The 25,550-nt window shown below is 37.8% G+C and overlaps 1 protein-coding gene across 13 annotated transcripts in view; it reads left to right on the forward strand.

Moving 5' to 3' along the window:
- The window catches only part of FRS2 (fibroblast growth factor receptor substrate 2), a 105,197-nt gene that overhangs the window by 64,343 nt on the left and 15,304 nt on the right, over positions 1-25,550 (forward strand). For all 13 annotated transcript variants that reach the window (XM_055580307.1, XM_055580311.1, XM_055580318.1 and 10 more), the window contains one exon: positions 23,996-24,090. The gene's annotated coding sequence lies outside the window, so the exon portion shown is untranslated. The remainder of the gene's footprint in view (positions 1-23,995; positions 24,091-25,550) is intronic.

Below are 25,550 nucleotides of genomic sequence, written 5' to 3' on the forward strand. Positions count from 1 at the left end.
AAATATTGACAACACCTTTGAATGAGTAATTTGTTGCCTAGAAGTTCTTTCTTAACTCTTTAATATAATCTTATTTTTAGTAATTTAAATAGAGATGTTGATTTCAAATAAGTAACTTATTTTTCTATTTTCAGAACAATTTTGCCTTGGAGACTTGAATGATTAATTGGTTATCTTTTATATTACTACAGCAAGTGTTACTGTGTCCATACATTAGGAAAACAGCATTTGTTGCCTCCAATCCACATATTTCTTGGCTGGTAACAAGGAGGAGTAATATATTCTGAATATTTTCCCTTTCTATCAGTCATACTTAGTTTTAACAAATAAACGTTATTTTTTAGTAATTTAATTAAAGTGAAAATGTGCATGGTAGCTAACCCAATCTTAAACAAATTTCAGCCTTATCATAATAGGAATTTACAGCCTTTTTTAGGTTTACTTTTGGCTTACTTGTACATGAAGAGAAAAAAAGATGAGCCCTTTTATTCTTTGAATTTTTAAACAGATTTTTGGATGAATTAATGCAGAGAAAAAATACTTTAAGAAATTAATATATTGTTGATAGCTTAATCATTATTTCAGTAGCCTGTGATTTTCCAAACTTGTGCTTTCCACTTATGTAATTGCATTTATTTTTTAGCTGAAGTAACTCCCAAGTAACTAAATCATAGAAATATCAAATAATTAGACCAAAGATACTGGTTTTGGAATTGCACATCACAGGTAGTTCAACTGCTATTAAGACAATACTAGTTAATATTAGGCACCTTTGAAGGTTAATATAAACAGTAGTCTCAGTCCTAGAGTATTCTTCAAGTAGGCCCATCCCAAGACTTCAGGAACTTCAAGGACTGACCTAGCTTGGAGGAATTGATACAGCTTGGATAATGACTCTTAGGCAATTAACTTACCCAGATAGACTCTTTAGGCATGGCATGTATAAAAACTGCAATCCAGATGGCAGTCTTTATGTAGTATGAAAAGAAAGACATCTGATACAATTTGAATCTTGTGTGTATACTTGCCCACTTTTAAACCACATCATAGCATTACTTCTAAGAGAAAGTTTGTGGCATTATATACTAAAATTCACAGCATTTTTTATGAAGTGACTGTCAGTGTTTACACAAATCTAAGTGATAATTTTAAGCTCTATTTTAAAGAATGCAAGTAGCTGAAATGTATAAACTTTCAGTTAGAAGATAGATAAGTACTAGGGATGTAATGTACCATGTGATAAATATAATTAACACCTCTGAATGCTATCCATGAAAATTGTTAAGAGAGTAAGTCTGAAGAGTTCTCATCATAAGAAGAAAAAAATTATTTTATTTGTATCTGTATGAGAAAGTGAATGTTCACTATATTGTGGTAATCATTTCATGTTATAAGTCAGATCATTATGCCATACATCTTAAACTTATACATGCTGTATGTCAATTACATCTCAATACAACTGGTAGGAGAAAAACAAAAAAATATTAAGTAATACATTAACCAGTAGAAATATGAGATTATTTGTTTGTAGTTTTATCGATATGTTTTAATATTTGTAGAAATTCGGGGCAGCATTTATCATGTGTGTTGCTAATGTGAGACATTATCCAGTAATAGTGTATTTATTCATTCAAAGTAAAACTATCTGAGCAATTGACATGCGTATGGCACTCTCAAGCCAGTGGGGATACAGCAGTGAAGACAAGTCTTTGCCCGCACAGAGTTTACATTTTGTTGTGGCTTTAGGGAAGAATCAAAGAAGAAATTAAAATACAGCATTGCTGCTGGTAATAGTCATTTGGCGATTAACATAGCAGTGTAATAGGGCTTCCCTGGTGGCTCAGTTGGTTAAGAATCTGCCTGCAATGCAGGAGACACTGATTTGATTCCTGGATGGGAAAGAGCCCCTGGAGAAGGAAATGACTGCCCACTCCAGTATTCTTGCCTGGAAAATCCCATGGACAGAAGAGTCTGGTGGGCTCCATAGAGTCACAAGAATCAGACACGACTTAATGACTAAACCACCAACCAAAGCAGTATAATATGAATGGGGGTTGCTATTGTGGAGTAAAGGTTTAGGTGTTTTCTGCAGAGTGCTCAGGAGAGTTCTCTTAAGAATTGGTTTGTGAGCAAAGACCTGACAAGTAAGAGAACAGGCTATGTGGGTATTTGGCAGAAGAGTGTTCCAGATAGAACAATTACAGAAGCCTTGAGGTAGGAGCATACTTAGTGTATTCAGAAACAGCCAGGAGCCAGCTTGTGTGGCTGGAGCAGAGTAGAGGGGAGAGTTGTTTAAGTACCTGTGATCAGTACTGGAGTCAGAAGGGCAGAAAACCATACTAAAGTGTTTGAGACCTTGTAGGCCAGGCTGTTAAAAAGTCTTTAATTTTTTCTTTCGGGGGAATAGGGGGAACCATGCAAGATTTTTGTCAGGCAAAACTGTAAACAACTTTGAAATGGGCAAAAAATGATGAACAGTTTTTCTATCTTGCTGTTCATTGGGGTTTTATCTCTGTCTTGTTTTCCTTCCTTTATCTTTTCTTTGCATTTTGCTTAGGATTAATTGAATACGGTTTTTAAAATTGCATAGAACCATTACTTTATATTTCTAAGTATTTAAAAGCTTTTTTCTTACATCTTTCCCTGTGTTCTTTTTAATGCAAAGTATTTTTTAGTTTAGTTTTTGAAATTTACTTCAGTTGTAAGAAATTCAAATCATCTCATCCAAATTCTTAACCAGTAGCAGCATCTACTGAACACTGGTAGTGATTGAGAAAGATCTCAACATTTAAAGTGAAATCAGTTCTTTGTTAGATTGATGGAAATCTATGTTATTCTCATAGATGCCTGTGGTTTTGTCCAAGTTCAGTCCATTATACCGTAAAACAAAAAGCTTAAAGACAGGTGACTTATTCCTCCTTATTGCTACATATTATTTTCTCCAAACTAACTTACTATGGTTTCTGCAGTCTTACCTTACTGATTGATACTAGACTGTTCCCTGTATCCCATCTCACCTTGAATCATTGTCTTCTCTAGGCTCCTGTGATACCTTATTATTGGTGATTTTCTTCCTGCTGCTTAGTGCCTGTTCAATCTGTTTTGTGGGCTTCTCTTCTTCTGTAGTTTCCTTAAATGCTGATGTTTCTGAGTTTCTCTAGGTCTTACTTTTCTTCTCACTGGGGCAATCTCATTTTGTCCTCTGCCTTGCATCCATAAGCTGATGACTCTTGGATCCTTATCTCCAGTTCAGATCTTTCTTCTGCCTCTGTACTTGTATTTCTGTTTGTCTTTTGAGCATTTCCACTTGGATATACAGGCATTACAATATGTTCAAAATTGAGCCATCTGCTTCTCTAAACCTTGTGTCATTCCTGTGTTTTATAGCTCTTTGAATGGATGTTAACTAAGTGGAAATGTAGGTATGCTCCTTGACTCCTGCTTTTCTTCCTAATCTAGTTGGTTAGCAGGAATTGTTGATGCTTACTTCTGAGTATTGCTCTAATCCATCCATCTTTCTCCATCTTCATTGTTCACTACTCTAATTTAGACTCCAGATTTCTGCGGCAGCCTCTAAACCTGTAAAAATCATATGAGTTAGGCAGTGGTGGTGTTTTTAACTTGCCTATGGGGGAACATAGATTCAGAGATGTTAAGTAAGAACTCAGCTCTTTCTAGTTCTAAGGCTCATATTTGCACTATATCATAGCATTATCATAGATTGATACTGCCTTCTATTGGAGGAATTTAGAATGCTTAAAATGAAGCATTATTTTAGATTATAATGTGGTATTTCAAAATACATTCAGAAAGCAGACCTGGTGTAGGTCATTTATTCATTATATGAGGATTAAAATTCTTGCCTTAGAAACAGTCTACTTTTTTTTTTTTAGCAGGGTTAATAGTTTCAGAGAATTCGAATTTGGAATTTGCATGCAGAAAATTAAAAATTTTAAGGCTCTAACAAGAATGTTTTATGAGACATATTCTTTGTAGCTAACTGTTGAATTAAGTTCTTGGTTTGTTTCTTGGGGTGAGGGTTTGGTTTCTTAGTGTTTTTTTTTTAAGAGAATTTAAGGTAGATAACTTCAGCCAGTACTAGTGAAGAAGCATTTTGAAAGTGTGACAGAGGAAAACATCTTAGAAATTCTGACTGTTTTCCATAGAGATTTGTTTCTCCTCATTTGTCTTTTTTAAAAAAGAAAGGAGATGTTCTAGCCATTGCTTTCAAATTCTATTGTATCGTAAGTTGTGCTCAGAGGGAATAGTCCCAGTGACCTTAGCTATAGTTTTGAATACAGCTCTTCAGAATTCTCTTTATCACAGATAATTGATATTCTGAGTTTAAGATCAAGATAAATCTGAAGCAAAAAAAACCCACCAAACCTTTAGGGAGAGAGTGCATATTGTCTTTGTTAAAGTTATAGACAGGGACAGTAAAAAATTCTAAATTTGTCTTTCAGTAAAATCTTGATTGATTGATTTTTTTTTTTCCCTTAAGTTCCCCATTTGAAGATGAAGAAAATAGTTACCAACAGTCTGCAATACAAGATTGTTCTCTGGACAAATAGTTCTCACGGCTCAAAAGAATATTGGGTCTTAGACGCTGAAATCCTGTTGTGCATTCTATTGCTTCAGTCGTGTTCCATTCTTTACGACCACATGGACTGTAGCCCACCAGGCTCCTCTGTTAATGGGATTCTCTAGGCAAGAATACTGGAGTGGGTTGCCATGCCCTCCTCCAGAAATCTTCCTGACCCAGGGATTGACCCACATCTCTTACGTCTCCTGCATTGGCAGCCAGGTTCTTTACCACTAGCGCCATCTTCAGTCCGTTCAGTTCAGTCGCTCAGTTGTGTCCAACTCTGTGACCCCATGAATTGCAGCACGCCAGGCCTCCCTGTCCGTCACCAACTCCCAGAGTTCACTCAGACTCACGTCCATCGAGTCAGTGACGCCATCCAGCCATCTCACCCTCTGCCGTCCCCTTCTCCTCCTGCCCCAAGTCCCTCCCAGCATCAGGGGCTTTTCCAATGAGTCAACTCTTGGAATGAGGTGGCCAAAGTACTGGAGTTTCAGCTTTAGCATCATTCCTTCCAAAGAACACCCAGGGCTGAAGCGCCATCTTGGAAGCCCCCAAAATCCTGTTACTTGATTGTAACTATTGTCTGGTGTATAGGAAGGCATAAAGAAAAAGATATCTTAAACATCCTTTCATTAGTGTTAGTTGATATAGTCTTCATTGATTGTGTGGTATTTCATTGATTCCAAGGGACATTTTCCAGTTTTATGCACTGAAATTTGGGTGTATCTTACAACCAGTGGCATGTTGTAGTTTGACACCTTCTGTTTCTTGGTGGGATACAAAATATCAGTCTTAAAATCAGTTGTGTCTCGGTTTTGATGAAAACGGTATATATCTTCATTGGTATTAGAAGTAATAACAGTGATAATATTTGCAGTCACCATTCCTGAACATCACTTTTTTGGTAACCTCTACTTTCTTAAACATGACCAAGAATTGGAAAATAAGCAGAAGAGTCTTCTGATGCTTAGAATTGCCATTAAGAAGCTTGTGAAGTGATGACTATGTTCTTGAACATAAAATGTGTGGTCTCTGAGTAGAGGGCTTTTTTTTAGCACCTGTTCCTAATAGGCACGGGTGTCTGATTGCAGAGTCTTAGGATTTGAAAGAATAAACTCAACAAAGAAATGTGTATACATGTTTATTAAGTGACAGCTCTAGGACATGCTAACTATCAACTGAGAGTGAAGGTGACCATAAATAAAGAATTAAAATCTGTTTTTAAAAAACAACCCCAAACCTAGACAGAAAGCCTGACACACGCCAAATTGCCCTGATTATAGCTTTAAAGAGGTTCTTTATCAAAATTCAGTCTGTTTGATTCCACTGGCACTTCCCTTTAAGGGACAGATGTATTTTATTTTGATTGTTGTTTAAACATTTAGACAACATTTGTTGTTGATTAAAATTTCCCCTCTTATGGCTGAATGAGATTGTCAGAATATATTTTGCTCTGAAGATACTGAAAACTTTTTGTAATACTCCCCTCTCAGACTTCCAGAATAGAATTTGATTCTACTATCCTGATGGTCTCTGTCCATGTTGCTGAATAGCGTCAGAGTACCGTTTTTAGATCTTTGGGCTAAAGACTGGGCATAGGTTGTAGGAAGGTCTTAGGAAAGAACAAGTAGAAAAATGTAGAGAACGCACTGTCGTCCTGAAGTATTTCTAGAAATTCTCATTGGGAAGTTGTGCATGTCCAACTGCATTTTTGTTTGGAATAAATCCAGGGTATGTATCCCATAAATTCCTGGTATTAGAGGGTCTTTTGTGACACTCCCCTGAGACATGAATTCTGAGCATAACATTGCTTACTGTGAGCACCTTTGGCCTAAGAGTAGATGTTAAGTTCTGTGGATTGGCAGGTTTCCAGCGTTTACTAATTAGGTATTGCCTACTTAGATTCTTCTGGCAATCTTTCTTGCCACTATTTCTTCACACTCTGCCCTAACCTGTTTCGTACGTCGTCTGCCTTTGGGCTCTGCTTAGATATTTGTAGCTTTTCTTTCTGAAGGAGCCTTTAATAACGTATTGGTTTGTATATTCTTTAGTTAACTATTTATTGTTAATTATAAAAGCAGTTCACACACTATAGAAAATATGAAGAGAAAAATGCTTTTTCATCTTACTACTGAGTGAGCCAGTGTTAACATTTTAATGTCTTTTAGTCTGGTCTTTTTTTCCCTTTTGTTTAGGGGTGATGGAGAGAAAAGTAAGTGTAAGTGTTATTTTTTAAAATGAAAATCCTCTCAAACTCACTACTGAGCATGCAAGGTAATTTTTAAAATAAAGCTTTTTGTTTTTTTTTTTTTTTCTGGAACAATTTTAGAATCAGAAAAAAGTTGCAATGATAGTACAGTGATTCTCATATATCCTTTACTCAGTTTTCCCTAATGTTAATCTTATATAACTTGGGTACACTTGTCAAAACTAAGGAATTAACACTGGTATAAAACTAAACTACAGACTTTATTTGGATTTTTCCAGTTTTTCTACTAATGTCCTTCTCTGTTCCAAGATTCAGTCCAGAACACCATATTGCATTTTAAAAGAATGCTTTTCTTTTTTATTTTTGAAGACATTGCTTTAAAAGTGTAAAATAAATTATCAAGCCTATTTCTTTAGATAATTTGTTTGGACTGAGACAGACCTATTCATGAAGCAGTTTGTTTTGAGGGTTTTCTTTCTTTTTTTTTTTTAGAGTTGCTTGGCATTTGGTTTAATGTATTTTGAGTAAATTGAATATGTGTGTATGCTTTACATACATGTGATCAATATTTAGATTTTTAATAAGTCTAGTAACTAGTATGATAACCACCTGGGTTTGAAAATACAGGTTTATGGTATATTCCTCTTATATACCTGTGTATTCAGTTTTGAAAACTTATCTTTTTATTTACTTTTCTGTTATTCTTCGTTAATACTTATTTAGTTCTACGTAAAGCATATTATGGTTTCAGTGTGTCTGCCCTCTGATGCCCTCTTGCAACATCTACCGTCTCACTTGGGTTTCTCTTACCTCGGACGTGGTGTATCTCTTCATGGCTGCTCGAGCAAAGCGCAGCTGCTGCTCCTTACCTTGGACGAGGTCACCCCTCCTGACCTCCTCTCGGCCGCTCCTTCAGCGTTGCAGCCTGGCACTCTCGGTCGCTGCCCCTGCCCTTGGGCATGGGGTAGCTCCTCTCGGCCACGCTTCTGCGAGGTCCATCACAGCTGTCATAGCCAGTCTGATCACACGGACCACAGCCTTGTCAAACTCAATGAAACTGAAACTAAGCCCTGCTGTGTGGGGCCACCCAAGACAGACGGGTCATGGTGGAGAGGTCTGACAGAATGTGGTCCACTGGAGAAGGGAATGGCAAACCTCTTCAGTAGTCTTGCCTTGAGAACCCCATGAACAGTATGAAAAGGCAAAATGATAGGATGCTGAAAGAGGAACTCCCCAGGTTGATAGGTGCCCAGTATGCTACAGGAGATCAGTGGAGAAAAACTCCAGAAAGAATGAAGGGATGGAGCCAAAGCAAAAACAATACCCAGTTGTGGATGTGACTGGTGACAGAAGCAAGGTCCAGTGCTGTAAAGAGCAATATTGCATAGGAACCTGGAATGTTAGGTCCATGAATCAAGGCAGATTGGAAGTGGTCAAACAGGAAATGGCAAGAGTGAATGTCGACATTCTAGGAATCAGCGAACTAAAATGGACTGGATGGGTGATTTTAACTCAGATGACCATTATATCTACTACTGCGGGCAGGAATCCCTCAGAAGAAATGGAGTAGCCATCATGGTCAACAAAAGAGTCCGAAATGCAGTACTTGGATGCAATCTCAAAAAAGGACAGAATGATTCCTGTTTGTTTCCGAGGCAAACCATTCAATATCATAATGATCCAAGCCTATGCCCCAACCAGTAATGCTGAAGAAGCTGAAGTTGAACAGTTCTATGAAGACCTACAAGACCTTTTAGAACTAACACCCCCAAAAGATGTCCTTTTCATTATAGGGGACTGGAATGCAAAAGTAGGAAGTCAAGAAACACCTGGAGTAACAGGCAGATTTGGCCTTGGAATATGGAATGAAGCAGGGCGAAGGCTAATAGAGTTTTGCCAAGAGAACGCACTGGTCATAGCAAACACCCTCTTCCAACAACACAAGAGAAGACTCTACACATGGACATCACCAGATGGTCAGCACCGAAATCAGATTGATTATATTCTTTGCAGCCAAAGATCTCCATCTTTGGCTCTATACAGTCAGCAAAAACAAGAGCAGGAGCTGACTGTGGCTCAGATCATGAACTCCTTATTGCCAAATTCAGACTGAAATTGAAGAAAGTAGGGAAAACCACTAGACCATTCAGGTATGACCTAAATCAAATCCCTTATGATTATACAGTGGAAGTGAGAAATAGATTTAAGGGCCTAGATCTGATAGATAGAGTGCCTGATGAACTATAGACTGAGGTTCGTGACATTGTACAGGAGACAGGGATCAAGACCATCCCCATGGAAAAGAAATGCAAAAAAGCAAAATGGCTGTCTAGGGAGGCCTTACAAACAGCTGTGAAAAGAAGACAAGCAAAAAGCAAAGGAGAAAAGGAAAGATAAGCATCTGAATGCAGAGTTCCAAGGAATAGCAAGGAGAGATAAGAAAGCCTTCTTCAGTGATCAATGCAAAGAAATAGAGGAAAACAACAGAATGGGAAAGACTAGAGATCTCTTCAAGAAAATTAGAGATACCAAAGGAACATTTTACGCAAAGATGGGCTCAATAAAGGACAGAAATGGTAGGGACCTAACAGAAGCAGAAGATACTAAGAAGAGGTGGCAAGAATACACAGAGGAACTGTACAAAAAAGATCTTCATGACTCAGATAATCACGATGGTCTGATCACTCACCTAGAGCCAGACATCCTGGAATGTGAAGTCAAATGGGCCTTCGAAAGCATCACTATGAACAAACCTAGTGGAGGTGATGGATTTCCAGTTGAACTATTCAAATCCTGAAAGATGATGCTGTGAAAGTGCTTTACTCAATATGCCAGCCAATTTGGAAAACTCAGCAGTGGCCAAGGGACTGGAAAAGGTTACTTTTCATTCCAATCCCAAAGAAAGTCAATGCCAAAGAATGCTCAAACTATCACACACTGCACTCATCTCACAAGCTAGTAAAGTAATGCTCAAAATTCTCCAAGCCAGGCTTCAGCAATATGTGAACTGTGAACTTCTAGATGTTTAAGCTGGTTTTAGAAAAGGCAGAGGAACCAGAGATCAAATTGCCAACATCTGCTGGATCATCGAAAAAGCAAGAGAGTTCCAGAAAAACATCTATGTCTGCTTTATTGACTATGCCAAAGCCTTTGACTGTGTGGATCACAATAAACTGTGGAAAATTCTGAAAGAGATGGGAATATCAGACAACCTGACCTGCCGCTTAAGAAACCTATATGCAAGTCAGGAAACAACAGTTAGAACTGGACATGGAACAACAGACTGGTTCCAAATAGGAAAGGGAGTACGTCAAGGCTGTATATTGTCACCCTGCTTATTTAACTTATAGGCAGAGTACATCATGAGAAATGCTGGGCTGGATGAAGCACAAGCTGGAATCAAGATTGTCGGGAGAAATATCAATAACCTCAGATATGCAGATGACACCACCCTTATGGCAGAAAGTGAAGAGGAACTCAAAAACCTCTTGATGAAAGTGAAAGTGGAGAGTGAAAAAGTTGGCTTAAAGCTCAACATTCAGAAAACAAAGATCATGGCATCTGGTCCCATCACTTCATGGGAAATAGATGGGGAAACAGTGGAAACAGTGTCAGACTTTATTTTTCTGGGCTCCAAAATCACTGCAGATGGTGATTGCACCATGAAATTAAAAGACGCTTACTCTTTGGAAGGAAAGTTATGACCAACCTAGATAGCATATTCAAAAGCAGAGACATTACTTTGCCAACAAAGGTCTGTCTTGTCAAGGCTATGGTTTTTCCCAGTGGTCATGTATGGATGTGAGAGTTGGACTGTGAAGAAAGCTGAGTGCCAAAGAATTGATGCTTTTGAACTGTGGTGCTAGAGAAGAATCTTGAGAGTCCCTTGGACTGCAATGAGATCCAACCAGTCCATCCTAAAGTAGACCAGTCCTGGGTGTTCATTGGAAGGACTGATGCTGAGGCTGAAATTCCAATACTTTGGCCACCTCATGCGAAGAGTTGACTCATTGGATAAGACTCTGATGCTGGAAAGGATTGGGGGAAGGAGGTGAAGGGGACGACAGAGGATGAGATGGCTGGATGGCATCATTGACTCGATACACATGAGTTTGGGTGAACTCCGGGAGTTGCTGATGGACAGGGAGGCTGGCGTGCTGTGGTTCATGGGGTCTCAAAGAGTCAGACACGACTGAGCGACTGAACTGAATTGAACTGAAAGCATATTATATAAAAAGTGAAGATGCCTAGAGATTTTCTTGTATGTCTTATAGTGTTACGTTGATATTTGTGAAAGTGAAAGTCGCTCAGTCATGTCCGACTCTTTGTTACCACATGGACTGTACATGTACAGTCCATGGAATTGTCCAGGTCAGAATATTGGAGTGGGTTGCTGCTGCTGCTGCTAAGTCACTTCAGTCATGTCCAACACTGTGCGACCCTGTAGACAGCCAGCCTACCAGGCTCCTCTGTCCTTGGGATTCTCCAGGCAAGAATGCTGGAGTGGGTTGCCATTTCCTTCTCCAGTGCATGAAAGTGAATAGTGAAAGTGAAGTCGCTCAGTTGTGTCTGACTCTTCACGGCCCCGTGGACTGCAGCCTACCAGGCTCCTCCATCCATGGGAGTTTCCAGGCAAGAGTACTGGAGTGGGGTGCCATCGCCTTCTCCGACTGGAGTGGGTATCTGTTCCCTTCTCCAGGGGATCTTCCCAGTCTAGGGGTCGAACCCAGGTCTCACATTGCAGACACATTCTTTACCGTGTGAGCCACCAGTTTGGATTGATACTGAGTACTTTGTATATTTCTTTATCATGAAGTTGAAGTACAAGTTGCTTGTTTTAGTGTTTTGTTGTTTTAAAGAATAAGCCATAAAGCCAAAAGGTTTTAAAGAACTATTAGTTGTGTCATAGTAGGGAAAAGATTATAAAGTTCATATTTGGACTTTACCTCTTATTGTTGGTCAGTTTAGTAAAATCTCCTAAGTTAAGTAGTTATTATACAGCATTCAGTCCCTGCTAGGGGGTTGGTATCTACTACTAAATTTATAAACTAGAGGTTTATTATAAGGATCAAGCAGTCATTGGTTAATTTGACACAGTTGTATGAATTGATATGTAGAAATAATCACTGAGTTGAAGAACACCAACACAGCATTCTGTTATAAATACAGAAAATTGAATGCACTGTCTCCGTGAGATCTGATATATGTAATCATCCCATTTTTCAGAGTTATGATATATATTTTATGGAGAACACCTATACTCTTTTTGCTGCTACCTTTCAATCATGTATCTTCTTTCTGTTGTGCAGTCTGTGAATTTTTAGTGTAGAGAGCTACGTGATCTGTTGAACAGGTTGTGCACCCCTTGATGTTGCTGGATATGATTTTCTGGTATATATTTTTATATTACAACACAAGACTTAAACTAAGAGTTTCTTTGGGAGTTCCTGAGGCTGATAATAATTTTCCTGTGATTGAAGGTGCTGGGATTGTTGCCATTGGAACTAATTACAGTATTGGATTATCTAAGGCAGAGTGTGACTCATGTACTGGGTTTGCACATCTGTAGGTGTGTTTCTATATCTTAGGGCAGAGATTATGGGCACGTAGATTTAATTGTGTAAATTTCATCACCAGTGTTTTTGACTTTAAGTATGTTCCAAGATTATAGATGATTCCAGGGTTGAATTATGACTGGTGTTCTTAAAGGTAGAGGTTGTGTTTTGTATCTTAAGCCATTTTAGTACTTTTTTCTCAGTATTTGCTAAACACACAGACATACAATTCTTGACTGATAGTAATATGGATGGATGGTAGATAAAGAGATGGGAATACCAGACCACCTGACCTGCCTCTTGAGAAACCTATATGCAGGTCAGGAAGCAACAGTTAGAACTGGACATGGAACAACAGACTGGTTCCAAATAGGAAGAGGAGTACATCAAGGCTGTATATTGTCACCCTGCTTATTTAACTTATATGCAGAGTACATCATAAGAAACGCTGGGCTGGAAGAAGCACAAGCTGAAATCAAGATTGCTGGGAGAAATATCGATAACCTCAGATATGCAGATGATACCACCCTTATGGCAGAAAGTGAAGAGGAACTCAAAAGCCTCTTGATGAAAGAGGAGAGTGAAAAAGTTGGCTTAAAGCTCAACATTCAGAAAACAAAGATCATGGCATCTGGTCCCATCACTTCATGGGAAATAGATGGGGAAACAGTGGAAACAGTGTCAGACTTTATTTTTTTGGGCTCCAGAATCACTGCAGATGGTGACTGCAGTCATGAAATTAAAAGACGCTTATTCCTTGGAAGGAAAGTTATGACCAACCTAGATAGCATATTCAAAAGCAGAGACATTACTTTGCCAACAAAGGTCCATCTAGTCAAGGCTATGGTTTTTCCTGTGGTCATGTATGGATGTGAGAGTTGGACTGTGAAGAAAGCTGAGTGCCGAAGAATTGATGCTTTTGAACTGTGGTGTTGGAGAAGACTCTTGAGCGTCCCTTGGACTGCAAGGAGCTCCAACCAGTCCATTCTAAAGGAGATTAGTCCTGGGATTTCTTTGGAGGGAATGATGCTGAATCTGAAACTCCAGTACTTTGGCCACCTCATGCGAAGAGCTGACTCATTGGAAAAGCCTCTGATGCTGGGAGGGATTGGGGGCAGGAGGAGAAGGGACGACAGAGGATGAGATGGCTGAATGGCATCACTGACTCGATGGACGTGAGTCTGAGTGAACTCCGGGAGTTGGTGATGGACAGGGAGGCCTGGCGTGCTGCGATTCATGGGTTTTTCAAATAGTTGGACACAACTGAGCAACTAAACTGAACTGAGATAAAGATATACATACAGATTCTTGGATTTCTGTCCAAAATCCGAATGCATGATTGAAAGTGATTTAGTCAAATTCAGTGTGTTAAAGTGGATAACATTTTCCAGAAATTGAAATGGGGAGAATCTGATGATCAGGGCATGATCTTACAGTGACATTCACTGCAGGTCTGGATACTGTTGGAAGTATGTTTCTGTTTAAAGACAGATGCTGTGACTTACTGGTTAGACCTCAGACAATTTAGTAGAACACCATTAATTTTATTCTTAGGAATTACATATTCTCATTGTATTTATTCTAGACTTTATTCTTCTATAGGATAGTATTTTGGTAGAATTTACAATTTAAGATTGTAAGGGAAAATGTGAACTGTCCTCAGCAGTACAAACTGGCACTTCATGAAATGGCATGAGCCCACCTTCCTGACTGTCTTCTATTATTTTCCCATGCATACCCTACATTCCAACTAAAAGGACCTATTTGCTTTTGGAGGCTGTCATGTTCTTTTAGGTTTCTGTGCTTTATTGGGCTGGTGCAAACGTAATTGCGGTTTTGGACCATGAATTTTAAATCATTATTACTACTCTCAAATACATCTTTATTAATCAAAATAGGAACCATTACAGTCAAAACATTTTTGTCAATGAGAAATAAGTTTATTTATTCCTGTAGTGTAAAAATTCAGGATTCGGCAAACTCTTGGAAAACATTTTCTGCATCCTGCTTATTGTGGAAGCATTTTCCCTGCAAAAGTTGTCGAGATGCTTAAAGAAATGGTTGTCCGTTGGCAGGAAAGGTCAGGTGAATATGGTAGATGAGGCAAAACTTGGAAGCCCAATTTGTTCAACTTTTGAAGTGCTGGTTGTGCGATGTGCGATTGGGTGTTGTCATGAAGAATTGGGCCCTTTCAGTCGACCAATGAACTGCAGGCATTGCAGCTTTTACTTTTAAATGATGATTATTATTATTATTATTATTTTTTGATCTCCTTTCAGCTCACGAGGCATGCACTTACTGAGCTTTTTCACCTTTGCAATTTGCTGCAAATGCCAGATGACCATAGAATGGTCAAAATTGAGTTCTTCAAGAGCTTTCCGTTTAGTCGTAAGAGGATCAGCTTTGATGATGGCTCTCAATTGGTCGTTGTCAACTTCCGATGGCCGGCCACTACGCTTGTTTCCTTTGCAAAACTTCTTGAACTACCACTGCGCTGCATGTTTGTTAGCAGTTCCTGAGCCAAATGCATTGTTGATGTTGCGAGTTTTCCGCAGTGCTTTACAACCCATTTTGAACTCGAATAACAAAATCTCTCAAATTTGCTTTTTGTTTAACATCATTTCCATAGTCTAAAATAAATATAAAATAAATAGCATGTGATAAGTCACTAACAACAAAACATAAAGTGAGTAATGCACATTAGAATGATGTGTACCATAACCACATTTATTTAAAAATGTGTTCTAATAGCAACTGGAAAATTTCAGCAATGCAAAACTGCAGTTACTTTTTACTAACCTAATAGTATGCACTCTTCTTAATTTGGATTGCCCTTGACCTAGCAAACTCCCATCTCTCTTTTGGGACTTGACTTAGTGGCTCCATGATCACTTCTGCCTTTCCTTCTGCTCTGAGTTAAATGTTCACATGGCACTGTTGCATGGATCTGTAACTCTGCCCTGTATTCTTGTCTGCCTTCCTCACTAAACAGTATATTTCTTGGAATCAGGGAATGTGTACTCATCTTTATTTCTTTAACATTTAACTCGGTGCCTGGCAAAGAGAATTGGTGCTCAGAAAATACTTGTTTGATGCTTTATTGTGTAGATGGAAAAACGAACTCATTTTTATTGATAGCTGTTTATAATCATTTTTATTTACTAAGTAACTTTTTGTTAGCTTAATTAAAAAACTATGTCTAAAGTAAGAAATAAATGTTTCTTTACTAATATTTTAGATTTATCCTTAGTAGAATCATTTCCTGGCTGTTCAAATATGTATAGGCATGTACTTCATCTTTTTTGACAATCCTGGTTTTACTTGTCTCTTACAAAGAAGACTGAAATGAGAGGAATCTGGTTTAAGTTGCAATACAAGGAATTTAGATTAAACATAAGGAGTTTCCAGAAAATAAAGTACTAGATATTGAAGTGATTTTTAAGTAATGTAATTGACTTTTTTGAGAGTTAAAAAAGGGAATGGTTCACCAACATTTCCCTTAGTAGAATTAAAAAACCTGAAGAAAATTTAGAGTTATGCAGATACAACCATATTCATGGATAGATGCTTAAAAATACTTGAGTACTTTTTTGTTTTACTGTATACATGTGTATTTTAAAATTTCAGCTAACCAAGAAAACTGTGTTGCATGTATCCTTATGTTTTACAGAATGGCTCTGGTTTAGTGACTAGTAGAATGTACTGAAAATCTCCTTCCTTAACTTTTTTTTAATTTCTCTTCATTAGAGTAATGTAAATTAAAAAAAATCCGTAACAATGTTAAGAATAAACAGAAAACCAAGGTATATCAGTACAGAAAAAAAGAGGGACTTCCCTGGTGGTTTGTTCTTCCCTACCTAGATAGCAGAATCTGATACAACTGTTTTACAACTATGGAACTATTGAAGGCTGCCAGGAAAAGGCTCAGGTGTAAAATTGTAGCCATTCTCTTTTGCCACCTTTGTGCAGCTTTCCATACAGCTTTTGGAGACAGAGTAGGCAAAAAGTACCCTCTTCTCCAAATATCAGCAGTCTGTAATTGGGTCAGAGATTGCTGCTTCTAGTCACAGAGGTATAGACAAAGGTGAGCATCTACTGTTGTTGCACATACCTCCTTGTTGCAAGCCCCTCCCCCACCTACTAAAGTGATATCCAGAAAATTTAAAGGAGTGGCACCCTTAAAAGATCTAGCAATCCCATTCCTGGGCATATCCAGAGAAAACTACATCAAAAAGATACATGCACCCCAATATTCATAGCAGCACTGTTTACTATAACCAAGATGTGGAAGCAGCCTAAATATCCATTGACAGATGAATGGATAAAGAAGATGTCATATGTATATATACAGTGGAATACTGAACATAAAATTCCTTTTATGTTCAGCCATAAAAGGAATGAAATAATGCCATTTGCAGCATCATGAAATTCTGGAGCTGTAAAGTACAGTAACTAAAATGAAAAATTTAGTACAAAAATTCAAAGGCAGGCTTGAGCAGGCAGAACAAAGAATCAGCAGACAAAGATTTAAGATTCCCAAGGAAAACATTAGAAAAAAACAAACAGCCTGAGGGACCTATGGGACACTGTCAGACATTCTTTGGAAGTCCTAAAAAGAAAGGAGCAGAGAGAACATTTGAAGAAATAATGATTGAAAACTTCCCAAAGTTGATAAAAGACACGGACATAAACATCCAAGGAGCTCATTTCACTCCAAGAAAGATTAAGTCACAGAGACATAGAACAAGACACATTATAATCAAGCTTCCAAAAGACAAAGGCCAGAAATCTTGAAAACAGCAGGAAGAAGACTTAATTGTCACATACTACAAGGGATTAGTAGCAGATAGCTCATCAGAAACTATGGAGGCCAGACGGGAGTGGGCTGATATATTCACAGTGTGCCAAAAGGAGAAAAAGTCTACCCATCAAAAATCCTGTTATCTAGCAAAACTGTCCTTCAGAAGTGAGTGAGAAATTAGGGTATTCCCAAGTAAACAAAAGCTGAGGGAGTTCATTACCGCTAGACTTGCCTTGCAAGAAATGCACAAGAAAGTTCTGCAAGGTGAAACAGAATGACTCTGGACAGCAACTTGCAGTTGTAAGGAGAGAGAGAAATCTCAATGAAGGTAAATACAGAGGGAATTATAAAAGCTACTTCTATTGTAACAAAGATTTATAACTATACTTTTTATTTTCTACATGATTTAAAAGTTAATACATTTAAAGGAAAAAATTATTAGCCTAAAAGCTCATTTGTTTTATCTTTGTAATTATTTTCTATGTAATTTAAGAGATTAGTGCATTTAATTATTGGTTTACATTTTGGGGCACATGGTGTATAAAGATGTAATTTTGTGACATCAGAACTGAAAGGAGTGGGGATCAAGTTGTAAGGGAGTAGAGTGTTTTGTATGTTGTTGAAGTTAAACTGGTGTAAATTCAAGTAGAACTGCTATTCTTTTAGTATGTTAAATATAGTCCCCATGGTCACCACAAAGAAAATAACCATAGAATATACACAAAAGGATCTGAGAAAGGAATTTAAACATTTTACTACAGCTTAACACAAAGCAGCTTAAAGCATATAGAAAGCAAACAGTAATATGATAGAAGTAATACCTGGTGGCTCAGCAGTAAAGAATCCAGCAGCCAGTCCAGGGGCCATGAGTTTGATCCCTGGGTTGGGTAGAGCCCCTGGAAAAGAAAATGGTTACCCACTCTAGTATTCTTGCCTGGGAAATCTCATGGACAGAGGAGCATGGCAGGCTACAGTCCACAGGGTTGCAACAGAGTCGCGGACACAACGTAGTGACTAAACAGCAACAATGACAAAGCTCTCCTTATCAATATTAAAAGACAGATTGGCAAAATGGATTAAAAACATGATCCAACTATACTCTGCCTATAAAAGACTCATGTGAGATTCAAGGACAAAAAAATCACAAAAATGGAACATGCATTTAGTAACCAAAAGGAGGGCAGGTGTGGCTGTATTAGTATGAAACAAACTAGACTTTAAATTTTAAAAGGTTACAAGAGACGAACATATTACATAGTGATAAAATGTTCAGTAGGGCAGGAATACATGGAACATTTTCCAGGGTAGACTGTGATGTTAGGCCACAAATTAAGTCTCAAAAGATTTTCAAAGATAAATATCATACAAAGTATCATCTTCAATTAGAGGATGAAGTTAGAAATCAGTGACAGAAAGAAAGCTGGAAAATTCACAAAATTGTAGGAATTAAACAACATACTTTCAAACAACAAATCAAAGAAGAAATCACAAAGGCAAAGGGAATTAGAAAATACTTAGAGGCAAAAGATGAAAAAACCACAAGCCAACACTTAACAGGACACAATGGAAGCAGTGCTAAGGGGGATTTGGGTAGTTATAAATGCTTATGTTAAAATATAAAAAGATCTATAGCTTTATAGCTTAAGGAAATAGAAAAAGGATAAACTAAAACCAAAACTAGCAGAAGGAAGGAAATAATAGAGATTAAAGGAGAGAGAAATGAGATAGAGAATAGAAAAACAAAGTCTGTGAACCAAAAGTGTGATTTTTGAAAACATCAACAAAATAGACAAGTTTTTGGCTGGATGGGCTAAGAAAAAAGGAGGAAAGACTCAGATTACTAAAACCAGAAGTGAAACTGGTGACATCACTATCAATTCTACTGAAATAAAAAGGATTATGAGAGAGTAATATGAACAGTTGTATGCCAACAAATTGAAGAAACTAGATGAACAGGACAAATTCCTAGAAATAGAAAACCTACCAAGGCTAAATCACAAAGAAATAGAAAATCTGAATAGACCTATAAGGTAAGGAGATTGAATCAATAATAATAATAAAAAGTCTCTCACGTAGAAAAGCCCTGGTTTCACCAGTGAAGTCTACCAGTTAAAGAACTACTGTCTGTTCTCAAACTTTTCCAAAATTTTGAAGAGGAGAGAACACTTTGCAATTCATTCTGTGAGGCCAGCATTACCCTGATAACAATACCAGACAAAGATATTACAGGAAAACTATAGGCCAGTATCTCCTATAAACATTGAGAAATGTCCAAGATGCTAGGAAACTAAATTCAGTCACATAATAAAAGGATTATATACCATGTCAAAGTGGGATTTATTCTTGGAATGCAAGGATAGTACAACATAATGCACCGCATTAAGAGAATGAAGGGGAAAAAAATATCGTCTCAATTAATGCAAAGAAAGCACTTGACAAAATTCAACACTTTTTCATATAAAAGCATTCAAAAAACTAGGAACAGAAGGAAACCACCTCAACATAATGAAAGCCTTATATGAAAAATCCACAGCGGACATCATTCTCAATAGAAAAAGACTGAAAACTTTTCCCTCAAGATCAAGAACTAGGCAATGATGGCCACTCTCATGACTTTTATTTAACATAGTATTGGAAGTTCTAGCCAGAGCAAAGTCATCCAAGTTGAGAGAAAAGAAGTAAAACAATCTTTGTTTGCAGGTGAGATGATCTTATATGTGGAAAACCCTAAAGATTCCACACAAAAAGTACTTTCAGAACCAATAAATGAATTCAGGATAGAAAGTCAACATGTAAACATTGGTTGCATTTCTATACATTTGCAGTGAATAATCTAAAAAATTACAAAAACAGTTCTTTTTACAGTGGCATCAAAAGAAATACGATACTCAGGAATTAACCAAGGAGGTAAAACACACAAAACTACAGAATACTGCTTACAGAGGACATAAAAACACATCCCATATTCATGGATTAGAAAACAATATTGTTAAAACATTAGTCCTATCCAAAGAGATTTACAGATTCAGTGCAATCCCTGTCAAAATTCCAATGATTTTTTCCCCCCAAAATAGGAAAGCATATCCTGAAATTCATATGGAATCTTGGAACCCTGGATAGCCAAAACAGCCTTAAAACTGGATGACTCACACTTCTTGATTTCTAAACTTACTACAAAGCCACATAGTAAAAAGAATGTGGTACTGGCATAAATCCAGACATGGACCAGTGGAATAGAATAGAGAACCCAGAAATAAACATTGGTTTATGAGAAATAAATTTGTTACCTCAAACAATATGTAACAGAGTGAAAAGGATAACCCAAAGAATGTGAGAAGATATTTGCAAATCATATATTTGATAAGGGATTAATATCCTGAATATATAGAGAACTTATACTAAAAGTCAACAAAAAGAACAGACAGCCTGTTTAAAAAATGTTCAAAGACATTTCTCTAAAGAAGACATACTGTGGAGAGCAGTATGGAAGTTTCTAAAAAAATTAAAAATAGAACTACTATATGATCTAGCAGTACCATTTGTGGGATGCTTTTGAACTGTGGTGTTGGAGAAGACTCTTGAGAGTCCCTTGGACTGCAAGGAGATCCAACCAGTCCATTCTGAAGGAGATCAGCCCTGGAATTTCTTTGGAAGGAATGATGCTAAAGCTGAAACTCCAGTACTTGGGCCACCTGATGCGAAGAGTTGACTCATTGGAAAAGACTCTGATGCTGGGAGGGATTGGGGGCAGGAGGAGAAGGGGACGACAGAAGATGAGATGGCTGGATGGCATCACTGATTCGATGGACGTGAGTCTGAGTGAACTCCTGGAGTTGGTGATGGACAGGGAGGCCTGGCGTGCTGCGATTCACGGGGTCGCAAAGAGTCGGACACGACTGAGCGACTGATCTGATCTGATCTGATCCAAAATAATTGAAAGCAGGGTCTTGAAGAGATATATGTGCATCCATGTTCATAGCACCATTATTCACAATAGCCAGATGGTAGATAAATGTCCATCAGTGGATGAATTAGCAAGTTTTTATTCAGTGGAATATTATTCAGTCTTGGAAAGGAATTCTGGGCAGAAGATCTAAACAGATATTTCTCCAAAGAAGACATACAGATGACCAAGAGGCATGTGAAAAGGTGTTCAATATTGCTCATTATTAAAGAAATGCAAATCAGAACTACAGTGAGATATCACTTCACACAAGCCAGAATGGCTGTCATCAAAAAATCCACGAACAATGAAGCTAGAGGTTGTGGAGGGAAGGGAACCCTCCTACACTGTTGATAGGAATGTAAATTGGTGCCGCTACTATGGAGAACAGTAAGGAGGTTCCTTAAAAAACTAAAAGTAGAACCACATGTGACCTACAGTCCCACTACTGGACACATACCATGAGAAAATAATTCAAAAAGACACATGCATCCCAGTGTTCATTGCAGCACTATTAACAATAGCCAGGACACAGAAGCAACCTAAATGTCCATCGACAGAGCAATGGATGAAGGTGTGGTGTGGTACATACACACGATGGAGTATTACTCAGCCATTAAAAAGAATGAAATGATGCCATTTGCAGCAACATGGGTGGACCTGAGATTGTCTTACTGAGTGAAGTAAGACAGAGAAAGAGAAATATTGTATGATATCCCTGATATATGTGATCCAAAAAGAAATGATATAAATGAACTTAGTTACAAAACAGAAACAGACTCACAGACTTAGAGAATGAACTTATGGTTGCTGGGAGGAAGGGATAGTTAAGGAGTTTGGGATGGACTTGTACACCCTGCTGTATTTAAAATGGGTAACCAATAAGGACATACTGCATAGCACAAAGTACTCTGCTCAGTGGTATGTGGCAGCCTGGATGGGAGGGGAGTTTGGGGGAGCAAGAATGCATGTATATATATAGCTGAGTCCTTTTTCAGTTTACCTGAAACTATCACAGCATTGTTAATCGGCTATACCTCAATGCAAAATAAAAAGTTTTTTTAAAAAAAGGAAAGGAACTCTGACACATAATTACAGCATGGATGAACCGTGAAGACATTATGCTAAGTGAGATAAGGCAGGCACAAAAAGATAATACTGTACAGTCTCATCTCATGTCAATGGATGTGAGTTTGAGCAAACTCTGGAGATAGTGAAGGACAGGTAAAGCCTGGCTAGCTGCACTCTGGGCTCACAAAGAGTCGGACATGACTGAGCGACTGAACTGAACTGTACAGTCTTACTTATATGATGTGTTTAGTCAAACTCATGAAAACAGAAGGTAGAATGGTGGTTGCTAGTGTTTGGGTGGGGGGGAAATGAGTTGTTTTTTAATGGGTGTAGAGTTTCAGAGTTCTTGAGATTGGTTGTACAGTAGTGAATATATTTAACACTACTAAACTGTACCCTTAAAAATCGGTAAGATGGCAAATTTTATGTGTATTTTCCCACAATTTAAAAAATTAGAATAAAAAAAGATCTGAAGGTGAGAATATAAGTTTTCCAGAGTTTCTCACAGAGGATTTTTAATATTATCAAGGGCTTTGTAGATTTGCACACTGGTTCTTTTGTATGTTTAACTTCCTTTTAGAACTTATGACTTTTCCTTGATATTGGAATACATCTCTTAATCATGTTTACTATGAATAAACTCTTTTCAGGATAGGGGTTGTGGGATGCTTATGAGTGGATCAAGTAAAAAGAAGAGATTTTTTTTTTCTTAGTTAATTGGCTAAAATCTCTTAGAGAGCTGGACAAACATCACGTAAGAGGAACGATTTATGGTAGAATTAGGTGGACAGTTTTATAAGCTAGAGGTAAAGCATGATGTATGTTAAACTTCTGGAGGGGAGAAAAAACTGCTGAGTTTCACAGTTGGTTGCTGCCCACCGTAATGTAGGGTGTAGCAGCAGCTCACAAGTGGTGAGCAAACTCCTACCTGAACTGCCAGTTTTATGTATAGGTTAGAAGTCCAGCATGAAAAATTTTGTTTGTGTGTGGGTTCATGGTTTTAGAAATGTTTGTTTTGGGTATCAGTCATATTTGTTAATATATAGTATAAATCATAACATGCTCTGTCTTATTAAGATGTTTGATTTCACTTTCAGGGTCTAAGAACTACCATATACACAAAATAAATACTTATTTTTACATTAAAAAACATGTTTAATTTCAAAAAAAATAAATAAATAAAATAAAATGAGGCTTTGTAAAAAACCCCCTAACATAATGCCTAATATAGTATAGCTATTCAGTAGATGCTAGTGCTCACCTTTGAATTTGATTTTTTTTCATGTGTTGTAAAAAGTGAATAAATTAACCAGAAGTTTTTCAAAAGTATATTGTAATCTCTTGAAACTCTAGATTGTAATTTATTGCTATAATTTATGTCATTGTCCTGAGGCTCTATGGCATGCTTGTTGATACTGTTTTCTGATGACTGACTCTTCTGATTTTATTCTGGGGGCTCTTATGGATTAGGAAGATACAGAGCGTGGATTCTAGAGTCAACTCTGGGAGTAGGAGTGACAGTGAGGTTTAAGAGAAGTGACTGGAGATGGAGAATTAGCCTGCCATTGGCTAAAATGGGCTTTTAGAGCTACCACATTTTTACTTTTCTTTTGAAAAGGCTGTGTTAATTGGTACCATGTAGACATTATATTAATTTTTAAAATACTACATTTTAATAAAAATTTAGACAAAAATTAAAAAATACTACATTTTAACAAAAATTTAGTTTGTTTAAATAGATTAACAGAACTAACAGTGCTTCCAGAAGTCTCATAGGAAAAACTGTTTTTAAAGAAATAACAATTTCTTGACTTTTTCTTGTTAATTTTAGGTTAAGTCAGCAAACAAAGAAAACATGGTGTTTTGAAGTATGATTAAACTCCTGATGCTGCAGCAGAGGCTAAGAATATTAATGGCCAGATCTAGGTAAGTTGAAGTTTACTTTTTTAAAAATCATTGTCCACAAATTATAGTTTTTTGAACTGGAGATTTTCATAATGGTATTTTGAATGCAATTATTTTGCCTCCTGATACCACTTTGGGCTTCTCTGGTAGCTCAGATGGTAAAGAATCAGCCTGCAATGCAGGAGGCCTGGGTTCAGTCCCTGGGTCAAGAAGATCCCCAGGAGAAAAGAATGGTAATTCACTCCCATTCTTCCCTGGAGAATGCCATGGGCAGAGGAGCCTGGTGGGCTACAATCCATGGGCTCGCAAAGAGTCAGACACAACTGAGTGATTAAAAAACTACGTTGTTATCTCCCAGACCTCAAAATAAGGACAATTGACTTTAAGAAGACAGTGTGTACTAATTTAAATGTCTGGCACAGTTGTTGCAATGTTGGTCTTCCCAAACAGAGGCTACCTTTAGAGGGAGTGTAGTAAATCTATTTGTGTTTTTTCGGAGTTATAAACTTGAATGAGTTTATGAGATCATGTAGTTTCTCATCAAGTGTTTACAGTATTCATGCATATTAGTAGGTTTTAGGTAACTCAGATTGTCTCCAAGTATTAATGTGATTGTCATAGATGTAAACTATCTAGTGTCTTGTTTTAACCCCTGCCTGGGAGTTTATGCTTCAGGAGGAGGAGTCAGAGGCATGGGTGAAAACTCTGCATTAAAAAAAGTCTCCTTCTGTGTTGGAAGATTGACCAGAACGGCCTCAGACTCTCACTCATATTAAGCCTATTTTTTAACCATACTGAGGCCTCCTGTTCCTTTTTGCCTCCCTCTGTTTTCTCCTGTTTCATCAGCCCTCTTCTTTCTTTGCTTCTTTCCTGAGCAGACCTGTTGGCCCATCGCTTCAAACCCCTACATTGCCAATATCCTTTCATTTATTTGTCCTCTTGCCCTCTGATCTGGGTCAGTTGAACTGTCTACCCTCTGGACTGCTGAGCACAGCTAGAAAAATATATTATTTTTCTACTTACTCTCCTTACTCTCCAGCTTCTGCTCAGTCTCAGCATAGCCTGCTTAATAATCCTGCTGCTTTTCTTGTGTAGCTCCTCAGTGAAAAATCCTACCCTTCTCCTCAAGTCCCTCATTCTGCAAACTTGCCTCCTGTTTTACAAAAGAAATGTAAGATGATGGATATTATCTGTTTCAGCTTCTCTGATATGTTCCACTCATCTTTCTTTTCTGCCCTCTCTCCTCAGAGGGCTTCCTTGATGGCTCAGCTGGTAAAGAATCTGCCAGCAATGTGGGAGACCTGGGTTCAGTCCCTGAGTTGGGAAGATCCCCTGGAGGAGGGAATGGCTACCCACTCCAGTATTCTGGCCTGGGGAATTCCATGGACTGTGTAGTCCATGGGGTCACCAAGCGTTGGACATGACTGAGTGACTTTCATTTTCACATCTACTCAGATCACAAGGCATTCCTTCTCCTCTGG

Source organism: Bubalus kerabau, chromosome 1 (genome assembly GCF_029407905.1).
Source record: "Bubalus kerabau isolate K-KA32 ecotype Philippines breed swamp buffalo chromosome 1, PCC_UOA_SB_1v2, whole genome shotgun sequence".
In the NCBI taxonomy this organism is placed as follows: domain Eukaryota; kingdom Metazoa; phylum Chordata; class Mammalia; order Artiodactyla; family Bovidae; genus Bubalus; species Bubalus kerabau.